We start from the raw sequence: 21,395 nt of genomic DNA on the forward strand, positions 1-21,395 counted from the left end.
TTGAAGCCTTAAGAATAAATGCTTCTGCACTGGGAGAGACCAGAGAGTGGCCACAGAAGAACATCATGGAGAGAAGCCTGCAGAGCAGGTGCAAAGAATATGATGGAAGGCAGTGACCAGCCATGCTGAATGCAATTCAGTAGTCATCCACGGTAAAACCAGAACACATTCTTTGGGTTGAGCAACAGACCACCCCTTAGCAAGTTTAGAAAGGTGGCTCAGCAGAGGGGTGGACCTTGGGTAACTGGGTGAGAGGTAAGTAAGGAAATGGAAGCATTGTGTAGAGTTAATGGGAGAGAGAAAGAGTAGGGTGGCTGGACAGGAATGAGAGAGCATTCAGATAACCAGGATATAGAACAATGAAAAGCATTCAGCAGACAAGAAGTTTGGCTATACAGTAGAGAGATAATGAAATGTGAAAGTTTCCTGAGAAAAGTCAACTCTGCGTAATGGCAGTGTTAGAAATGCCCTTAGCAGGAGATTTTTTTTTTTTTTTTGACAGACAGAAATCACAAGTAGGCAGAGAGGCAGGCAGAGAGAGGAGGAAGCAGGCTCCCCACTGAGCAGAGAGCCTGATGCGGGGCTTGATCCCAGGACCCTTGGTTCATGACCTGAGCCGAAGGCAGAGGCCTTAACCCACTGAGCCACCCAGGTGCCCCTCAGCAGGAGCTTTTAGCAGATTTATCAAAATTAGAAAGTGAACAGAATGACCAAAAAGCACCTACCTAGAAAACGGCCAGAAAAACGGTGGAAAAAATACTTTAAACTTATAGACTATTTCCATATGCTTTGTATATGGGTAGATATGAAGAAAGAGTAAGGATAACTATCAATAATTGCACCCAGGGATAGTAAGTCCAACACTCCAAATATAGGGGGAAATCTAGTGATTGGGAGTTGGGGGATACAGGGCCTTTGGATAAATTTATTTGATCTAGTGCCCTTTGCACCACACCATCCATCCTGTGTCCCATTAAAATACATGTTTTAAAAATATAATTATAGGGGCACCTGGGTGGCTCAGTGGGTTAAAGCCTCTGCCTTCGGCTCAGGTCATGATTCCAGGGTCCTGGGATCGAGCCCCACGTTGGGCTCTCTGCTCAGCAGGGAGCCTGCCTCCTCCACTCTCTCTCTCTGCCTGCCTCTCTGCCTACTTGTGATCTCTGTCTGTCAAATAAATAAATAAAATCTTTAAAAATATATATATATAATTGTAATTGCTGTCCATATGACTGCTCTTTGTGGGAATAGGAGAAGACACTAGAACAGATACTCTGGTCAGAAGAGGACACCATTGGGGTACCTGGATGCTCAGTGGGTTAAAGCCTCTGCCTTCGGCTCAGGTCATGATCCTAGGGTCCTGGGATCGAGCAACGCATTGGGCTCTCTACTCAGTGGGGAGCCTGCTTCCTCCTTTCTCTCTCTGCCTGACTCTGTGCCTACTTGTGATCTCTGTCTGTCAAATAAATAAATAAAATCTTAAGAAAAAAAAAAAAGGAAGAGGACACCATTATTTCCCACCATTTTTCTGTTGATAGGTTAGATGCGTGGATGGATGCATGGATGGGTGAATGGATCAGTATATGAAGAGATGGATCCACAGAGTGTCTACCTTTGTACAGGAACTTGGTATCTTTATTTGCAAATAGCAAATGGTAGGGAACATTGTACAAAAAGTAATTCGATCTTCCAAGGTGTCTAAATCCATGGGAGCCACCCCTCCCCTCTGCACAGAAAGTAAGGGTGCTGAGCATTTCCCATTGGATGTCTCCATGATGTAGCACTCATGGGATCTACTTACACAGGGATAAACTCTCTGATTTCTTTGGTTTCTCCTCTTATGCCAATGTGTTGATGGCAAAATGTGGGTTTAATTTTAGGGATGGAGCAAAGTTCTCAAATGTCCCGCAGAAGCCTTCTGTTAGAGCCGGGTTTAGCAAAGAATTCTGCAGTGGCAGATTAGATGTGTGGGCCCAAGAAGTAGTTGCCTTTGTAACTGTCCATAATGTGTCCACCTTCATCAGAGCTTCTTGAAGAGAGTGGCTTTGCCAGGACAGGACTTGGACACTGCCAGATCCTGTGGGCTAATACCAATGAGTTTCAAATGATCACATAAAAACCAAGCATTAAAAAAAAAAAAAAAAAAAAAAAAAAAAAAAAAAAAAACCAAGCATTTGCTAAGATTTTAAATTAGAGTTTTAAATATTTTAATGATAAAAGGGAAGTGAAATATGCCTGTCCCAGAAATTGAGTGTCAGCAGAATGAGGAAATGACTCCAGAATTATTATCTCCTCCAACGAATTAGTTCAAAGGAAAGAAGCTGTAAACTAAAAGTTCCTTGATCATGAAAAATGTAACTGCTATGTAATATACCCCCAGAACTTACTGCTCTGTCTCCGGCCCTTTGAACTAATCACAAGAAAATCAAGGGCAGCAGGTCCAGGGTTGATTTTAAAGTCATTTTGTGGTAATTTAAAGTAATTGGGATTTTTTTTTTTATGATGATTGCTGGAAAGAAGAATATATAGCTTTGCTATTCCTTGTGACAGTTCTTTGAATTACACCTCCAGAATAAGAGCTATGAGACACGGCTGTTAATTTATAGCAATACACCCAGTCGTCCTCCTGGGCTGGCATTACGAATGAGCAAAGTAAAAAACAGGCTGTGGATCAGACACGCAGGGCCTGTGAGGGCCCAGGCCAGCCCAGCCTCATTTCCACCCCAGCGCACATCTAAACAGGGGTCTGATACGGCCCTCTGCAGCCAGCCTGCATGTTGGAGCCAAATGGCAACTCACCTGCAACCCTGAGTACTAAGTGAAATGCTTAAAACATGCAAGAATCTTAATTAGTCAAGGATCAGGACAAGAAAAAAAAATAAAAATAATAAGTGTTCTATTAGTAATTAGGCAAAATCAAAGCATGATGACAAATCCTCTGACTGCCTGTCTCTGAAAACATTGCTGGAGGTAAAGCTTGTCGGTTGCTGCCTCTTTAGCACAAATTGCATTTGATCTTGGGAAGGGCTCTTCAGAGCAAAGGAGTATAAAGATGTTTTCGGTGTATCCTCTTCCCTTCGGTGCCCCTGCTGTGTGGGCCCCACCATAATTAGACACTGGTTTTTAGGGGGATGTCTTGAGTGTTCAATTAGGTCTCCTTTCTTCCTAGCAGTCCTGTTTCAATATGAATGAACACAAAGCCAATTATCTTTCAGAAGCGTGCATTTGAGTTGAATTGACAAGCTTCTTACATGGTTGACAACTATCACCACGAGACACAGTCCTTCGTTCAGCTGTAGTGGAGAGGGGAAAATAAAAAAAACAACAACTAAAGGCCTAAATTTCTCTTTGAAGCCGATGAAAATCATGATGCTTGCCCCTGTCTCAACAGAGTGATAGACCAAAGGTTTGTTCTTCCAAGTGTGCACAGCAGGCCAGCTGAGGGACTTGTTAGGAATGCAAAATGTGGGGTCCCACCTCAGCCCTACAGAACCAAAATCTGCGTGATTTGTATGCATCCTGAAGCTTGAGACACATGGATCTACCATCATCCAAATATCTGAAGGGATATACAATGTTTAGGAAGAAAATTCCTGGTTAAGAAGGGAAAGATTTAAAAAAAAGAAAAGAAAAGAAAAGAAATGGGGTCCTTGTTTTGTATTCTCATCAAAATGCGAACGTAAGTGTAGAGATTCAGCAACATTAAAAGAAATCGGTCAGAATACAACTGGTAGGCTATCCATCAATGAGGCTCAGGAGGTCTTCCAAACTCCTCTCACTCCAAGAAAATGGCAGGGCTGTGTTTCCTTGTACCTACTAAATGTGGGCACAGTTGGTTCACTTGCTTTGGCTGGTGCAATGCTAGTTGGAAAAGACTTGGGCCACTTCCATGGGGAAGCATTTAGAAACTAGTACACCATTCCCCCAGGCTCTCCCTTCCACTGCCTCCCCTCAAAGGCATGCTCATCACTATAATGGCCAACATGAGGAGTGCCCCAAGACCTTCCAGGCTGGTACTGCACAGCCACATAATGCAACTTCGTATCTCGAGCTACATCCCGTAGAAGGGAGGAAATAGTCCTTTCTTGGTTTAGAGGAGAATGAAGCGGCTCTAATAGACTCTCTTCCTAAAAATACCCAAATTACTGCCTTTTATTCATGGCCGGCTCTACCCATCTGTTTCTGAGGTGCAAGAAGTGTCTACGGGTTTTTAAAGCAGGTGTATCATTGGAGATATGCCTTTCCTAAAGCACATGAGTACGTCTGGATAACAAGAGCACAGCTAGCCTGGCTTCAGTGCTTACTTTGTATCCACCACACATTCACTTAGAGCAGACAGAAGATCTGCAATTCATCCTTACTTCTCAAAGCACCAAATGGCACTGTTGGTGATACTGAAACGCTAATGGTATCACTGGACTCTCTCTGGCCTCAGAGAACTTAATCTCATCTAGAGAATTCCAATCACAGGAAGACCACTCTAGGCACCCCTGCCAAAGTTCTACTGATGTCATATGGGAACAATTTTAAAACACTGAATGAAATGCTGTGAACAAACCATGAGAGACAGTGGACTCTGAGAGACAAACTGAGGGTTTTGGAAGGGGTGGGGTGGAAGGATGGGTGAGCCTGGTGGTGGTTATTAAGGAGGGCACATATTGCATGGAGCACTGGGTGTGGTGCATAAACAATGAATTTGGAGCACTGAAAAAAATAAAATTAAATTTTAAAAAATTGTTATTGAGATGTAATATAGTACAATGAAAGCCAAGAGATAGAATGTTCCAAAACAATACATTTTTAATTAATTTAAACATCATTAAGAAGCTTAATAAGATTAAAATTAAAATATGTCAAATTAAAATACGCTTAATGGCAGGGAAGGCTGCAGTTGCTTGAGAAGTTGACTATCCCTGCAATGTGGAGTCAGTGTGTTGTAGAAAACTTGATAAGCTTGAAGGAAAAGTAAAAAGTTGAAGCAATGGGTATTTTGAAAATACACTGAACAGTTCAATTAAATTCAGATGAATGTTAAAAAAAAGAAAAAAGGAAATGCTGTGTCTGTATTCATTTCTAATTATTCATAGCTGGAAGACACCATACTTCACAATTAAGACACCCATGCAGGAACAGACAAGGACCCATCAGATATCTGCTCCATCAGGCAATACCAGTAGAGGGAGAAATGTTAAAAGAAATAGTGATTAAGAAGATAAAGTAGAGAAAGCTGTTACTCAACTGAACTCTGCCATGAACTTGAGTAGATTTGAACATAGATCGTGTCATGCTCACGTGTAATGAAATATAATGGAAACTTTAAGACACCAAGACATGGTTATTTGGTCCAAGTCTTGTGTTGAAGTTTTCCCTGATTAATACAACAGAAAAATACTAAACACAGATCAAGGAAATGTGTTTGAGGTGTGATAATGATAACACAATTATACTTGTAAAGACAAGACCTTGTCTTCTACAGATATGCTGAAACATTTTTAAATGAAATGATTATGAAGTCTAGCCTTTGTGATGTCATTATTTGTGTAGAGGTGGGGTGAAGTGAGGGTCTGTACAGATAAAACACAATGGAACAGTCATGACCCCTGCTGAGGCTGGTTGATGGGTATCTCAGATTCCCAGCACCATGTTCTCTACCACTCTGAATATTCAAAAATCTCCATTATAAAGAAAAAAAAAAAGGTTAAAAAACAAACAAGCCATGCCTATGAATTATTTTTTTTTAAGATTTTATTTATTTATTTGAGAGAGATCACAAGCAGGCAGAGAGGCAGGCAGAGAGAGAGGAGGAAGCAGGCTCCCTGCTGAGCAGAGAGCCCGATGCGGGGCTCGATCCCAGGACTCCGAGTTCATGATCTGAGCCAAAGGCAGCGGCTTAACCTGCTGAGCCACCCAGGCGCCCCAGGCCTATGAATTATTAATTGTTTGACATGTCAAGCCCTTGATTGACAAATCATAGTGGGCCAGCAAGGGAAACATATGCACAAGTGAGCCTCCTCATTACTTTCTCTACCTGCCCTGCACACATGGTTGTCACTGATTAAATTTTTAATCAACTACACTAATTTACATTTGATGGCTGGACATTTCTGGGACATTTCAAAGGAATATCTATTGATGGAGAAAAAAAATAATTTTTCTAATGAGCATTTAAAGCTTGTTCCTCCAAGCCATGTTACCCCAAGCGCCCTTCTCCTGTGCTCCAACAGGAAGACTGGTTCTCAGTTTGGTCATGTCTTCTATTCATCTTCTTCTCTCTCTCTTTTTAAATTCCAGATGAGTCATCTTCTCCTTCTTCAAATTTAATTGGCATGCATTACATGTCTAATTTTCTCAACTTGCTCATACTTATCCAAATTTCCTTGGGCTTCCAAAGTGAATTAGATACATTTCAAGTTCTGTCTTAATCATGAGTCTCTTTGAAAAATAAAATTTCATGGGTCTGTGGAAGATTTTTTCTTTTTCTCTCACAGGAGTTTAGAGAATAGCTAATGGTGGGGGGATGATGTTGTTCTTTAAAACATCATAAACCTGAAATAACCAGAAGCTTCCAGAATAATTTACAGACTAGAACTTGACCAGTTTTGATCTCAAAAGTCCACATTAAGGGGTGGGTACCTGGTATCTGTAAGGTGATGTTCTGCCTTCATTTTTTAAAATTTCTTAATTTTTTAGAGATTTTGTTTATTTTAGAGAGAGAGCAGAAGCAGGAGGAGGAACAAAGGGAGAGGGAGACAGAATCTCAAGCAGACTCCCTTCTGAGCACAGAGCTCAATGCAGGGCTCGATCTCACAACCCCAAGAACACGACCTGAGCCAAAATCAAGAGTCAGACGTTTAACTGACTGAGCCACCCAGATACTCCTGCTTTCATTTTTTTTTTTTAAACAAGGAATAGAAAGGAAAAATTATTTGGACATAGAAATCAATAATAATTAAGAAAAGAAAATTAGTGGTAGGAATTGTTTAATAAGAACCAACCAAGCTGGTGTCTCCCATCAGGTAACATCCACAGCTAAATATTATTTAAAATAATGAATTTATACACAGACAGTCATCAAAAAAGAATTTCCTCACTTTTCAGGGAAGTCTGCAACATTTTCCAACCTCCTAAAAGATCATCTGCATACAAGTATAAATTGGTACAACCACTTCAGAAAACACCTTGCAATATCTTCTAAAGCTACAAATACAGAAATCTAAAATGCCAACCAATTCTACTCCTAAGTATGTGCCCAACAGAAAGGAATTATATTTATTCACCAAAACCCATGCCCTAGAATGCTCAGAGTAGTACTTTCATAAAAGCCCTAAGCTGGAAACCATCCAAAGGGCCACAATCAGTCAAAGAAACAAATAAATGGTGGAACGTTCAGAGCCTCAAGAGCAGAATCCTCTGGGTATAAATCATTCATCTCACTGTTATCAATCTTCCCTGTTTTCAGTAAACAATGCTGACAAGCTGCTACAAACCTCCCCAAATTCTGACCCACAACGATAAAGCAATACCCTTCATGTTTCATGGCTTTCCCAGGGAGTCAGTACTGCTGAGGTACATTTAGGACGTTCTACACCTGCTGGAATTGACCCTGAGAGGATACCAAGTTATCCCATTTTAAGTCCATCCTTCATTGGCTCCTGAAATGAACATGAATACCACTGGAGATAATCTAAGTATTAATGTATTATTTTGAGAAAATCCTGGGTAACTTAAAAATCTATAAACCACAAACAGCAATGTATTAAATCACTGAAAACCCTGGAGAGTTTAGTAATATTTGTTTCTTTATAACCAAGCAGAAAAGATCCCAAAGCAATAGGCATGGGGTTCCCTGAGAAAGTACGGAAGTTCTGGACACAACGGGGAAACAACTGTCTCTACACTACGTGCTAGAGAGAGTGACCCTAACCCACAGTTGCAGAGAGTGTACTCTTGAGGCCTGCAGGTGGACTGCCTACTCCTGGCTTTTGTTTAGCAACTCTGAGCTTGTCTACTTATCTGTTCTTCATGCAAAATCAATCTTCACAATATCATCTAATCTCTTAAATATATGTGTATGCAATATATATACATATATCCTTTGTTATATACATATTACAGGCACAAGTGTCCTATGTCACTACCCAGAACTTTCACTATCCAAGCCACTCAAAACTATGCCCATCTTCCGATGGACTCATTTAACTAGTCTGCAAGAAATTAGGAAAATTTTTCTTATTTTCTCAAAAACTTGTGTAAATATTAAAAAAAGAGACAGAAATATTTAGTTCCTTTTTCTTTTTTTTTTTTTAAAGATTCTAATTTTTTTTAAATCATTTCTACACCCAGCATGGGGGACTTGAACCCACAACCTTGAGATCAAGAGCCACATGCCCCACTGAGTCAGCCAGACACCCCCTCATTCTTTTTTTCTTATTATCTTATGTTTCTTTTTACTATTTCCTATTTTTCTTATTATCTTAACACTTATTTCATCATTTTTTTGGTCAAAATGAACTTTATGTGTCTGCCTTCGGCTCAGGTCATGATCTCAGGGTCCTGGGATCGAGCCCAGCATCCAGCTCTCTGCTCAGCAGGGAGCCTGCTTCCCCCTCTCTCTCTTCCTGCCTCTCTGCCTGCTTGTAATCTCTGTCTGCCAAATAAATAAATAATATCTTAAAAAAAATGAACATGACTTTAGGTTATTTTAAAGTAATATATGTTAATCATTAAACACACATGAGACTATGAAGACATTTAAAAAGTAAGTCATTCTAGTGTAAGAAGGCCAAATTCATTCATTGTCATTTGTTTTCTTCCAAAATGCCACTGAAAAGCAGAGTAAAGGGGATTTATTCTAAAGTTGTCAACTGTTAAGGAAGAGGGCAGTAATGTAGCACTACATGCTGTTCAGGACATGGATGTGCAGTAACTGATTTAGAAGACAGAAAGAAGCTAAATTCCCTGTCAATAGAAGAAAAGTTTGTGAAATAACCTTATTTTAAAAATCACAGAATCTGGGGCACCTGGGTGGCTCAGTGGGTTAAAGCCTCTGCCTTTGTCTCAGGTCATGATCCCAGGGTCCTGGGATCGAGTCCTGCATTGGGCTCTCTGCTCAGCGGGGAGCCTGCTTCCCTTCCTCTCTGCCAGCCTCTCTGCCTACTTGTGATTTCTCTCTGTCAAATAAATAAATAAAATCTTAAAAAAAAAATCACAGAATCCTTACAAACTCAGAGTCTGGCAGTTCTTGTACCTCTAGAAATAGGGGAGAATGGGGAAAAGGGCTAATTATTAAATTACTGAAGAACTGTGGGAACACTGAGAACTAGTAGATTGCTAATCAGGTGCTGTAAGCCATGTTGCTGGGCATCATCTCTCATTTCAGCAGAAATCTGTGGATTTCATCTCCGAGACTCTCTGGCCAGAGGGATGTCACATGCTGTTTTAGGCTGAGAGCCTAAGTACCTATCTTTAATTTTAAACTGTGTTTCTGTATTCATTCCTAATTCTGAGAGCAAAAAAGTACAACTTCACTTCTAGAATTCCAGCAACTAGACTTTCATCCTTCAAGCAGGAGACTAGAAGATTCTATCCTTACAAATCTGTCCAACCCCAAAAGAAACACCTAGAGATGGCATCATTAGAAGGTGCCCCTACCCTACAAATAGCCCATCCAAGTTACTCTACAATAAAGTATAATAATAATACACACAAGTTGGGGAGGGTGTGGGGGATATCTTCATCATTAGCAAAAAGTCCAAGATAATCAGAAAATCTCTAACCTAGAACAGAGTCCAAAACATTTAGATAAAGAGTGACTGAGGAGAAGACAATCTTAAATAATAACTTTCACAAGCCTTTTCAAAGAGATGAAAGAAGATACTATAATACAAACTGGACACATTAAAAAAAAGCATTTAGAGTACAAAAAAAGAGATTATGAAAATTAAAACACATCATGGCAGAAATGAAAACCCCAATGCAAGCACTAATAGGTCAAGAAGAGGAAACCTTCCCAGAAAGTAGAACAAAAGACCATGAGATGGAAAATAGCTATGAGAAGATAAGAGAAACACTTCCTCAAATACGGCATCCAAATAATTCAGTTTTCCAAAGAAAACTGAGAATGTGGAAAGGAAGAAATTACCAACAAAAGCATTCTGCATGAACTGCCAGATTGAAATGGGTCACTGAGTGCCCAGCGCAGTATATAAAAAAATCACTTGTATCAAGACATAACCGGGGTTTTTCAGATTACTGGTCACGAAGAGAAAATTCTATGTATTTCTGGAAGAATGAGGGAGACTGGGAACGAACACATCACGTTGACAGTAGAAGGAATCAGATGGCTTTCTGATCAGTAGCAATCCTGAAAGCAAGAAGACAGTAGTAAAGAAATGCCTCAAAATTCTGAAAGATAATGAAATCCTTAATAGAATTCGATAGCCAGCTAAATTATCCATCAGTGTGGAGGCAAGACAAAGACATTTTCAGACTTGAAAGTTCTTTTTCATAGGTATAGCTCTCTCCCCCTTCCTCAAAAATCTGCTAGGAAACCTGTGTTTAACAACAACAAAGAAAAGGACATTAGTATCAGTAAATAGGGGATCCAATCCAGGAGACAGGCAAAGAAGCAAAAGGACAAGACAGAAAAGAGGGATTCCAGGATTGCAGCTGTGCACAGGGATATATGGCTGCTCCTGGCTGGAGTAATGTCACTCAAAAGATGGCAATCACAAGCTCTAACATCACAGTCCTGTGTACCTGAAGATAGGACACCTGGATATGGGTTGCATGTACTATCTGTAAGCCCGGTTTGTCTTGCTGATTTACATGCTGATGAAGCTCCTGTCCTTCTCTAAAAACACTGAACCCTGAAGCAGACAAGTTCACTCACTTCACCCCTCAGAACTGTTCCGTCCAGATAAACCTGAGAATTGAAAAGCAGACCATGGTGCCCTTAAAGAAGAAAACATGAAGCACTCTACTTCCTCTGATTACATTTCTTTTGGGTATTCTGAATTAGCTATGCTAGATACCCTGCTTGGTGGTGTGAGCCCTATTTTCCTAGGACTCAAAGAACCTTATAGACTGACTATTCTGAGAAAGGATGCTTGGAAACTATAAAGATGCCTGAAGCTTATGAATCAGGAAGAATTAATGTTACCTTTTCCCAGGAGTCTTCATCTAAAGGTAATAGATTTGTATGCGCTACTCAGTTTTTCCAGACCAAGCAATATATTGTTTAGATAAAATACTAGAAAGCGAACCATGAGAGACTGTGGACTCTAAGAAACAAACTGAGGGTTTTGGAGGGGAAGGAGGTAGGGGTTGGGTGAGCCTGGTGGTGGGTATTAAGGAGGGCATATATTGCATGGAGCACTGGGTGTGGTGCATGAATAATAAATCTTAGAATGCTGAAAAACAATTAAATTTAATTTAAAAAAATTTTTTAAAGCACAAAAAAACCCCATAGAAAGCAAATTATCCTTTAAAGCAAGGAAATCAATCAGGCAAAGGACAGAGAGGGGGTTACCTGGAAAAGAAGAAGCAGGGTAGGAGCAGATGCATTTGGAGAGGGTCAGACTGGTGGCCTGCGTCAGAAAGAGGCTTTTTGTAATTTTATTTGTATATAAAATGTGTATATATGTATATGGCGTATGTACACACAGATATGCATATTCTACTTTTACATCTGAATTTCACAATAAAAAGGAGAAATAAGAAGTGACACTAATTTATAATACAACCCCATGGATACCATCCCTTTTATCACATGGTGTTTCAGTGGGGGTCTATGCATATTTTATGTGACATCTTCAATTGTTTTCATTTTATTTCGTTATTTTCTTCACCAAACGATACATTGCAGATATCTTCCCAAGTGAAAATACATCCATCTCCTCTAAGGCATTCTACGAACATTCCATAATTTATTCAACTCTTCTCAGTAGGCCATCTTAAAATTCTTCTCGTCCTGAAATGGAAACAGGCCTATCTGTCCCTCTTCCTCTGCTCAGAAATGCAGTAACAACCAAAAAGATAAGATCATAAAACTTTAAGAACTCCCTGGAAGGCAAGCTTTCTGGAGATAGCTCTGTTCCATTAACTGAGAAAGAGATGCCTGCTAGTATTACTTTTTAATCATAATTTTATGTCCACACATTTCAATATTCCACTGTTTTTAGGTTAACAGTATTGAGGTTACAGAACCCCAAGAATAAACACAATAATTAATCATCTTGGAAGAATATAAAAATCTTTTACTGTTACTTGAATCTTTTTGATATGCCAACAGTAAGAAATATATGCATGAAAAAGCGTGAGATCACCACTCTCACTTTATAGCCCCACAACCAGCCCCTTACAAGGTCAGGAGCGATGGCACTTTGGTCCATCTCCTTGCACACACTCCTCTATGAAACCTTCTCCTCCTGCAGAGGAGAAACCACTAGCAGTGTAGACTGTCCCAAAGGGCCTTTCTGGAGGCTTCTTAGTTTCAGAGTTAATAAGAAACCTGAGTTCAGCTGACACAACGGCAGAAACAAAGGGAAGGGACTGTATGATAATCTTGTTCTCTCAAGTGCTGTGATTCTTTTCTCTCTCCTTATATATCCATCTACCCAAATCACTAGGCAGCGGTGCACTTTCCAGTTAACAGATCCACAGGGCCCAATTCCTTTGACATAGGCCATTTGAATTCATTCTGGAAATCTTTCATAGGCAACCCCCTTAAACCAACTCTGACTCCAGCATCCAGGAACCAACTTTCTTCCCAGCCTATACAGAAGTGGCGACCACTGCTAACTCCAGTGCCTACAGGCTGGCTCAGAACCAGTCTCTTCAAAAACCCAGATACCTCTCAGCTGACCGCTGTCCAGGGTCTGTTACAAAGCACAGCATTGACCAGAGACATCAATTGGCACTTTTTGCCAAAGCAGCACAATGCCCTTCTTGAAGACTTGTTAAACAGGGACTAAGAAAACACTTGAAGCCCAGAATCAAGTCCATGACCCCAGCCTGAACCTCTGCCCACACCAGACCCTTTCTTGTTCCCAACTCTTGGCTCCTCCTCCCCTCCCCCACATTTCCTGTAGTTTACTAAAAGGGGATAATGACTTACAAGAAGTAGAGAATCAAACAGACCTCAAAATCTGGCCACATGACACGAGAATAAAGCTAGATAGAAGATTCCCAAACATCAATCTGGATCACACAGAAAGTGATCATGGTACAGTTATACACATTTCTTCTCTTTATAAAGCAAGCGGAAAGAAAGCACCACAAGCTGATGTGGGTGAGGGCCAGGCTTCTCAAGGTTACTTCCAAAAACCCAATTCCTTCCATGTTTGGAAACTTCACGTAAATGAGCAGAAATTGTCACCAAGCCTCCCTACTCTGCAGTTCGGTGAACGAAAACTTACACATTTTTAACCAAGAACATAAAATGTTATAAATATAACTTTCTAAAATTAAATGCAATTAACCTTTTTTTTTTTTTTGCTGGATTATTTATTTATTTATGTATTTTTATTATGGTCAGTTAGCCAGCATATAGCACATCATTAGTTTTTGTTGTTGTTTCTTTGTTTTTTTATTATGTTACGTTAGTCACCATACAGTCCATCATTAGTTTTTGATGCAATTAACCATTTTAAAGAGAGTCATCCTTTTAAAAATAAAAGTTGGAAATACAGGGGCATACATGAGTCTTTATTCATTTGTCACGGTTTCCATCCTGTGCCATTTTATTTTCTCCTACTACCATAATCGGATTGTGTTTTCCTAGTATTTTATCATGATTTCTATGAATAGATTATTAATTATTTCTATTGCTGCCTTAGATTTATTGAATGTCACTAAAGTAATATCCTCTGGCACCATGTGAAATATGAAGCTATTAACAAATAATCAAGGGAGAAAGGAGTTTAAATTTCTTTTCTGTAGAAGTTCCTCTATTTCAGGGTATTATTTGCAGTGATCAATAGAACACAGCTTTGCCATCATTCAAGGCAATTGAATACATAGTATTGTTCACTCGTGGTTGGTCATCCTCAGTTTTGTTTTCAAATTGGAAAATTTTAGTTCCCAATTTATTTATTCAAGGAATATTGCCAAAACACATCTTCTATATTTAAAAAATGAAAAAAACAGAAGATATTTCTCAGAACCCACTATCAGATCTGCTTGAATTGCATTCCATCCCTCTAAGAGAGCTTAAAGAAGCTTCTCTGCTCTACAGCTAGGAGCTCTCTGAGAACATGAATCCCATTTCGGTCATGACCAGTACCTGGGGCAGTTCCTGGCACATGGTAAGCAGCTAGTAATTGTGTGACAGGTAAGTAAAATTAAATAAGTGAATGAATTAACATTCAACATGTCACTGGAACTAAAAATATAACCTTCATATATTCCAACCAGAGATGAATAGGTTTCTGATAGGGTGTGGGGTGTTCAAATCGATGTTATATTTTTTGAATCTCCACTGTATTTATTCACTCCTATGTTTACTTCTTTGTTATAAAATGAATGTTTTTTCTAACCATATTTTAGCTGTAATTGTCTTCTACACCACACAGAATAATTTATATCCTTAGAAAAACAATGTCTACATTTTCATTTTGCCATGAATGAAAGAGTGAATCCAGAAAAGCTTGGTAACCTACCTCAATACCACAGAGGAATTTCAGGGGAAGGTTAGCACTTCCTTTCCACAGTATCTCAGAGACCGAGAAGACTAGAGAACTCCCCAAGTGCATGCTAGAAGGGAGCAGTTTCACTGGAATCTCAAAGCCATTTTGGCTGCCAACCATTATAGAATTGTCGTCAGTCAGGTTAGCAGTGAGACAGGGAAGTCAATGAAGAATATGGTGACATTAAGCACAGAGTCTTTGGAAGGGGAGAGGAACTCCTGGCTCCTGGAACTTCAGGGGTTTAAGATTAAGGAAGCCTTCCCAGACATGCTGATCTTGAGCTAGGCCCAGAAACACAAGAGCAAGGTGAAAGTCAGGCGGAGAAGGACATGTTAAAGGATCAGGGTCAAGGGAAAACCTGGCACATCTAGACAAGAGGAGCTCCTCAGTGGACAGATGAAGGAGGGGGCAAAAGTGACGGTGCCAGTGTCCAGGTCCACACATGGAAGGCCGTGCACAGGACATCAAAGGGCACAGACGAACCTGCAGGTGAAATGGATCAGTGCAGGTGAAATCGATCAATGACCTAAGTCACAGCATGTTAGGATCGATTTGCATCCGAGGATGAAAATCATGTGAAGAATATAGTGGCAAGGGCCAGACTGTGGGCAGAAAAACTAGTTCAGGAGGTTATTAAAGTTACATGAACAGTAAATTCTGAGGATCTTACCAAGTGTCCACTGCTAATATACACTGCATGCTAAAAAAACTTTTTTGCCTTTTATTTGCAGCACATCCCTCTATGTCTACCATCAGTCATTTCAGAGGGCTCACTTACATATCTGACCAAGTATACCTACTGTACCATGGAACGTCCACTTTCGGGGATATCCACATACCTGAAAGGCCTTGCTAGCCAGTCGCTGGGATGTGCATGTACATACAAGCACAGAATCAAGGTTCAAGTCTAACTAAGTAAGACTCAACTTCAAAAACAGCACGCCAACCCCTGTTATGTTCATTTGTTTACAACGGTCTCACTATCATTCATCCCGAACTTTATTTCAGGGCATTCACAATGCATAATTAGAGAGCACTGTTGCACGATTTGAGGTGAACATATGAAACGGTAAGTGTGTTTTGCTCTAACAGTAGCAGATATTACTGATTTTATAACTGCCCCAGCTGACCCCTGGAGATAAGAAAGTTCAATGCATGTATTTTCAGAAAAAATGAAAATAAATTTATTTTTGGTAATAACTGTTGAATCATTTACTTGATCCCTTAACAAATATAGACACTAAATTATACCACAGGCTAGATAATAAGATGATTAGCATAGCACTGCCATGGGCATTGCTTGCTAATAAAGGAAGATGTTTTATATCTACAAAAAAATGATAAAAAGCCAAATAATGAACATTACAAGACACTCCCTTCATTCAATATATAAATTTCTCAGTATACAGAAAAGAAAATGCTGTAATTATATCAAACAACCAGCAAGAATTATAACCACAACGACTTCCTACTTTGCCAACTGCTATATGGCACCTGAAAAACCCTGGGTCAAAAAATAAGATTGCAAACTGGTATCTGAAATGTTCGTGTTATGCCTTTCATTTCGGCAGGTTTTAAAATTATTATTTTTTTATTTTTTTAAGCAACTGTACTTTTTAAAAAAATTTGGGGGAGGGAGGCAGTTCTTTTTCATTCTGTCCAGAAAACGGAAGATCCCACTTTCTGCCATTTGGTGTAATCTCAGGGAAAATGGAGGTTTATTCTCCAACAGGACATAGGTTAGCTGCATTTTCACTCAAAAAATAAAAAAATATATAACTTTCTAATAGAGTCATCCAGCAAGTTAATGGAGGTCGAACCGAACAATGGTCACTATGCCTAAAGTAGAAATAATAACTACTATCCCAAAATTCAAGGTCCTGGGTATTGTTTTTCTTTTTTCCTAGGTATAGTATAATGATCTTTGATATTATTCTGTTTATAAAATATAAAATAGCGAGAAGAGAGCAGTAGAGAACAAGAAAAAGAGCTGGAAAGGCATTATCGGGGGGCGCCTGGGTGGCTTAGTGGGTTAAAGCCTCTGCCTTCGGCTCAGGTCATTATTCCAGGGTCCTGGGATCAAGCCCCACATCGGGCTCTCTGCTCAGTGGGGAGCCTGTTTCCCCCCTCTTTCTCTCTGCCTGTCTCTCTGCCTACTTCTGTCTGTCAAATAAATGAATAAAATCTCTGCCAAATAAATAAATAAAATCTTTAAAAAAAAATAAAATAAAATCTTAAAAAAAAAAAAAGGCATTATCGGAGTTAAAACTGACCAACACTCCAGATGTCCTAAGTACAGAATACTACTTAGAGAATAAGGTAGTAATTTTCTCATATAATCAATGCCAAAAAAGGGAAGTAACTTGTAACTTCCATAAATTCTACATGAAGTTGAAAAAGAGAGGGTAAGAGGGCATTTGGGTCGCTCAGGAGGTTAAGGTTCAGGTCATGCTCTCAGGGTCCTGGGATTGACCCCCATATCGGGCTCTCTGCTCAGCAGGGAGCCTGCTTCCCCCTCTCTCTCTGCCTGCCTCTTTGCCTACTTGTGATCTCTCTCTGTGTCATATAAATAAATAAGATCTTTTAAAAAGTAAAATAAGTAAAAAGAGAGAGAGAGAGGGCCAGGGCCACACTCAGTGTGGAATCTGCTTGGGATTTCCCTCCCTCTCTCCCTCTGCTCCTCCCATGTTCTCTCTCTCATAAAATAAATAAATAAATCATTTTTAAAATATCATAAAATACAAAGAGATAAAGAATGGAAAAGATATATGCACCCTTATGCCTATCACATTATTCATGATAGTTAAGATATGCAAACAACACCAATGTCCATCCATAGATGAATGGATAAAGAAGTTATGATATGATATCTATCTATGTATGTATCTATCTATCCATCTATCTATATATAGTGTATGTATGTGTGTGCATATATATATATATATATATATATATATATATATATATATACACAGACACAGTGAAATATTACTCAGCCTTAAAAAAAAGAATGCAATCTAGGGATGCCTGGGTGGCTCAGTCAGTAAAGTGCCTGACTCTTGGTTTCGGTTCACGTCATGATCTTGGCGGGATCATAAGATCAAGCCCCACATCAGGCTCCACATTCAGCTTGTGGAGTCTCCTTGAGAGTCTCTTCCCCTCTGTTCCTCCCCCTGCTCTTGCTCCATCTCTCTAACTAAATAAACAAATGAAATCTTAAAAAAAAAAAAAAGAAAAGAATGCGATCTTGTCATTTGCAACCACATGGATGGACATAGAGGTTATTAGTCTAAGTGAAATAAATCAGACAGAGAAAGATAAATCCTGTACGATTTCACTTATAGGTGAAATCTAAAACCAAAAATGAATAAACAAACAAAAAGCAGAAACAGACCCATAAATACAGAGAAAGAGCAGATGGTGGCCAGAGGGCAGGGGGTTGGGGGGATGGGCAAAATGGGTGAAGGGGCGTGGGAGGTACAAGCTTCCAGTTATGGAATGAGTAAGTCACAGGAATAGAAGGCACAGCATTGGGAATACAGCCATTGATACTGTAACAGTGTTGTACGGTGACAGATGGTAGCTACAGTTCGTGGTGAGCACAGGGTAAGCATAGTCTTATCAAAACACTGTGCTGTACACCTGAAACTAATAAAACACTGGGTCAACTGTACTTCAATTAAACGAGAGAGAAAGAAAGTTGCGGGAGGTGGGAGAAGACAAAAGGGAGGGAGACCAGAAGGAAAATAACACTATGTGATGAACAAAATAACATTATGTGATGAACAAAGATGAAAAATAAACCAAAGGCAGAAAATCGAGTTTCAAGCATCACTTTCTTCCCTACAAAGCTCAACATGTTTGAAGTAGGAATGTCTGCTACTGGTGATCTTTTCCAAGACATAAAGAGAAGCCACTAAATAAAACAAAAACCATTCTGCTTTACCTGCATTCTTCTAAGGTTGTTAAAAATAGGGGGAAAAAATGTAAAACAATGTTTAGAAACAAATCACAAGCCATTACAAAATAAGATGAAAAATACACTAAAATATACTTCTGCACATCAATTACCATAACACGTGTTACAGGACAAAAACATGTCACACTGAGGCAGTGTCGGTTTACCCTTTCTCTGTTTAGTATTTTCAAGAATATATAATTAAGTATCTTAAAACGCAAATAAAGCAGCATACCGGCAATTATGTCAAAAATAGCATGATTTTTTTAATCAATTATTCAAGAAGCCCTTTACCAATCAACATAAAATAATAAATAATAATTCAAAAAAATAACACTGAAGTGTTCTGAACTGGAATAAATTCTAACAAGTTGGCGAGGGTCTGCTTTGCAATCTGCTCTTCATCTCTCTAAAATATAAATTGCTCCTGCATAAACAATATTTCAGTAACTGACAGAGTTGGCAGCTAGGCTGGAGACAGCAGGGATATTAGCAACCATGACTGATAGCAAAATTGGGGGCTGCAGAGAGAGGACAAAGTACACATTCAAATTTAAGAACTAGCTGTTGCATTTCACAGATCCCTTTCGAAAATGTGGGATGACATATTGAGGTCACCATTGATTAAAAAGAGGGATCTATAAGGGCGCCATTCACCTCCTCTGAAATCTTCAAAAAAAAAAAAAAAAAAAGGGAAAAGAACAGAAAAGAAAAATCTCTTGGAGATGTACTGGCCTACCTTTTCCTGCTGTGGGCATACCGAGGGTGCCTCCGGCTACATTCCTCCCAGCTGGGTTTGCCCACTGGATGGTACAGCTAATTAGAGAAGGCGGCTGAAGGCATAGCCCGACTGCTTGTAACCCCAGTGTGAAGCCTCCTTGTGCCACCAGAGCAGGGCTAGAAAACCAAGTTGGTAATACCTAGACAGAAAACCCTGAGTTTCACTGTAAGTTTTCTTCATCCATTTCCTCTAAACTCTATCTACCGGGAAGGCCTATAGAATATCATCTTTCAGTTAATTCCATAAGAAAGCCTAACCTAAAAATACCAAAGACAAACATATTACATTTCCTGCTGCTTTCGCAAAACTTTCTGCTCTGAAATTTTTATTCAGTACTTGCTCTTGAAAAAGAGACAGTCTACTTATTAAATGCAAGAGTGAAACAGAGTAAAATTCGCCCTCCCATCTCCCAAAGGAAAGCACTTCAAAAAGTTGGTAGAAATTTTAGTTCTCTACTATAGACTTAAAAGGAAATGTTCAGATTCAGTCTGTGTACAGAAACTACTTGCTGTCCCTCACTCCTTCCTCGTACTAATTACCCCTGAGTTTAACTGGGAATATGGCACCAAGTCGGACATCCCCAGATTCTCCTGAAGTTAGGGGCACCCTTGGAACTCTGAGATGTAATGGAAAAGATGAGCACAACTTCCAGAAGCTTGACTTCTCCTTCCCTTCACATCTCCTTCCTTTTCATCCCTTTGAAAGAACAGCCAATTCAGACAGGGTGACCTTATCAACTGGTTTACCTAAGAAACTCCCATTTGCTCCAATTGCTCAAAGGTCCTGTGGTCAACTTAATCTGAGAGCATGAGATGGAAACTATATTAAAGAGTGACTGAGTTACAAAGCTGAACTTTTGGTCTTTGTTAGAGCAACTGAAAGGGCAGGCTATAAAAGCAACAGAAAAAAAATCAGAAATCCTTGTTAAATTTCAGAACAAGACACAATTATTTCCTTCAAAGTACCTAAAAGCCGAACATAAAAACAAACAATTTTCATTTATTTATTTTTTTACTGAAGTGTAGTTGACATTCAATGTGGTATTACTTTTAAGTGAACAAAGTGATTCAACAATTCTGTATATCCCTCAGTGCTCACCATGATAAGTGCAGTTACCATTGGTCACCATATAAAGTTATTATAGTATTATTGACTATATTCCTTACACTGTACTTCTCATCCCAATGATTAATGTATTTTATAACTAGAAATTTGTGCCTCTTAATCCTCTAATTAAGGCAGACTTTTTTTCAATGGTTGGAGACTCCAAAAAAAAAAAAAAAAAAAAAAAAGCCAGTGGGTAAAGTTGGCCAAAAAAGAAAAGGCAGTAGTTATGGTCTGGTGAAATCCAAGAAGGCTTCATGGAAGAGGTAGCATTTAACCTGGGCCTTGTATAAATACATATGAATAGTCTTCCAAAAGGCAGCAAAAAGATTCTAGGTAAAGAGATTAGCATGAACAAAGAAAGGTGGAAATGTGAGGGAGATTGTCAAGAAATGAAATAGTACAGTATCAGGTGGATAGGAGGAAAGAAAAGGTCCAAAAAGATTTGCCATTGGGATCAAGTTTTGAAGAGATCTGAATGCTATAAACTTGGAGAAGTTTGGAGTTTACTTGACAGAAGTATAGAGCCACTGAAGTTTTCCCTGAACCTTCCCTGGGGGGAGACAGAATGAATCCAATAGATACTATAGTGTTCATATCCATAGGACACCCACCTAATAATATATGGTGATTGAGGGTAAAGAATTTATGATGCAAGGTGGAATATTTTCTAAATAACAAATGCTTGTCTCCACCTCCATATTCTGTTACCTCTTAGCCTTACTTATTTCCATTCCCTCTCAGCTATATTCTTCCCTGCTTCTAAATTTCAAAAGCCAGGGCCTTGGACACATTCAAATTCTGGGGAGGATACGGAAACAGATTAGAAGAAACAAGGAAGAGGAAAAGCCAGCCTACAGCATTC

At 39.3% G+C, this 21,395-nt stretch overlaps 1 long non-coding RNA gene across 1 annotated transcript in view; it reads right to left on the reverse strand.

Annotated features, from left to right (window-relative positions):
* Window positions 1–19,563, reverse strand: part of LOC309861338 — a 650,329-nt gene extending 630,766 nt beyond the window's left edge. The window contains exon 1 of the long non-coding RNA XR_014309881.1: window positions 19,385–19,563. This is a non-coding gene — a long non-coding RNA (uncharacterized lncRNA). The remainder of the gene's footprint in view (window positions 1–19,384) is intronic.
* Window positions 19,564–21,395: the final 1,832 nt, after the last annotated feature.

Source organism: Mustela nivalis, assembly GCF_964662115.1.
Source record: "Mustela nivalis genome assembly, chromosome: 3".
Lineage (NCBI taxonomy): Eukaryota > Metazoa > Chordata > Mammalia > Carnivora > Mustelidae > Mustela > Mustela nivalis.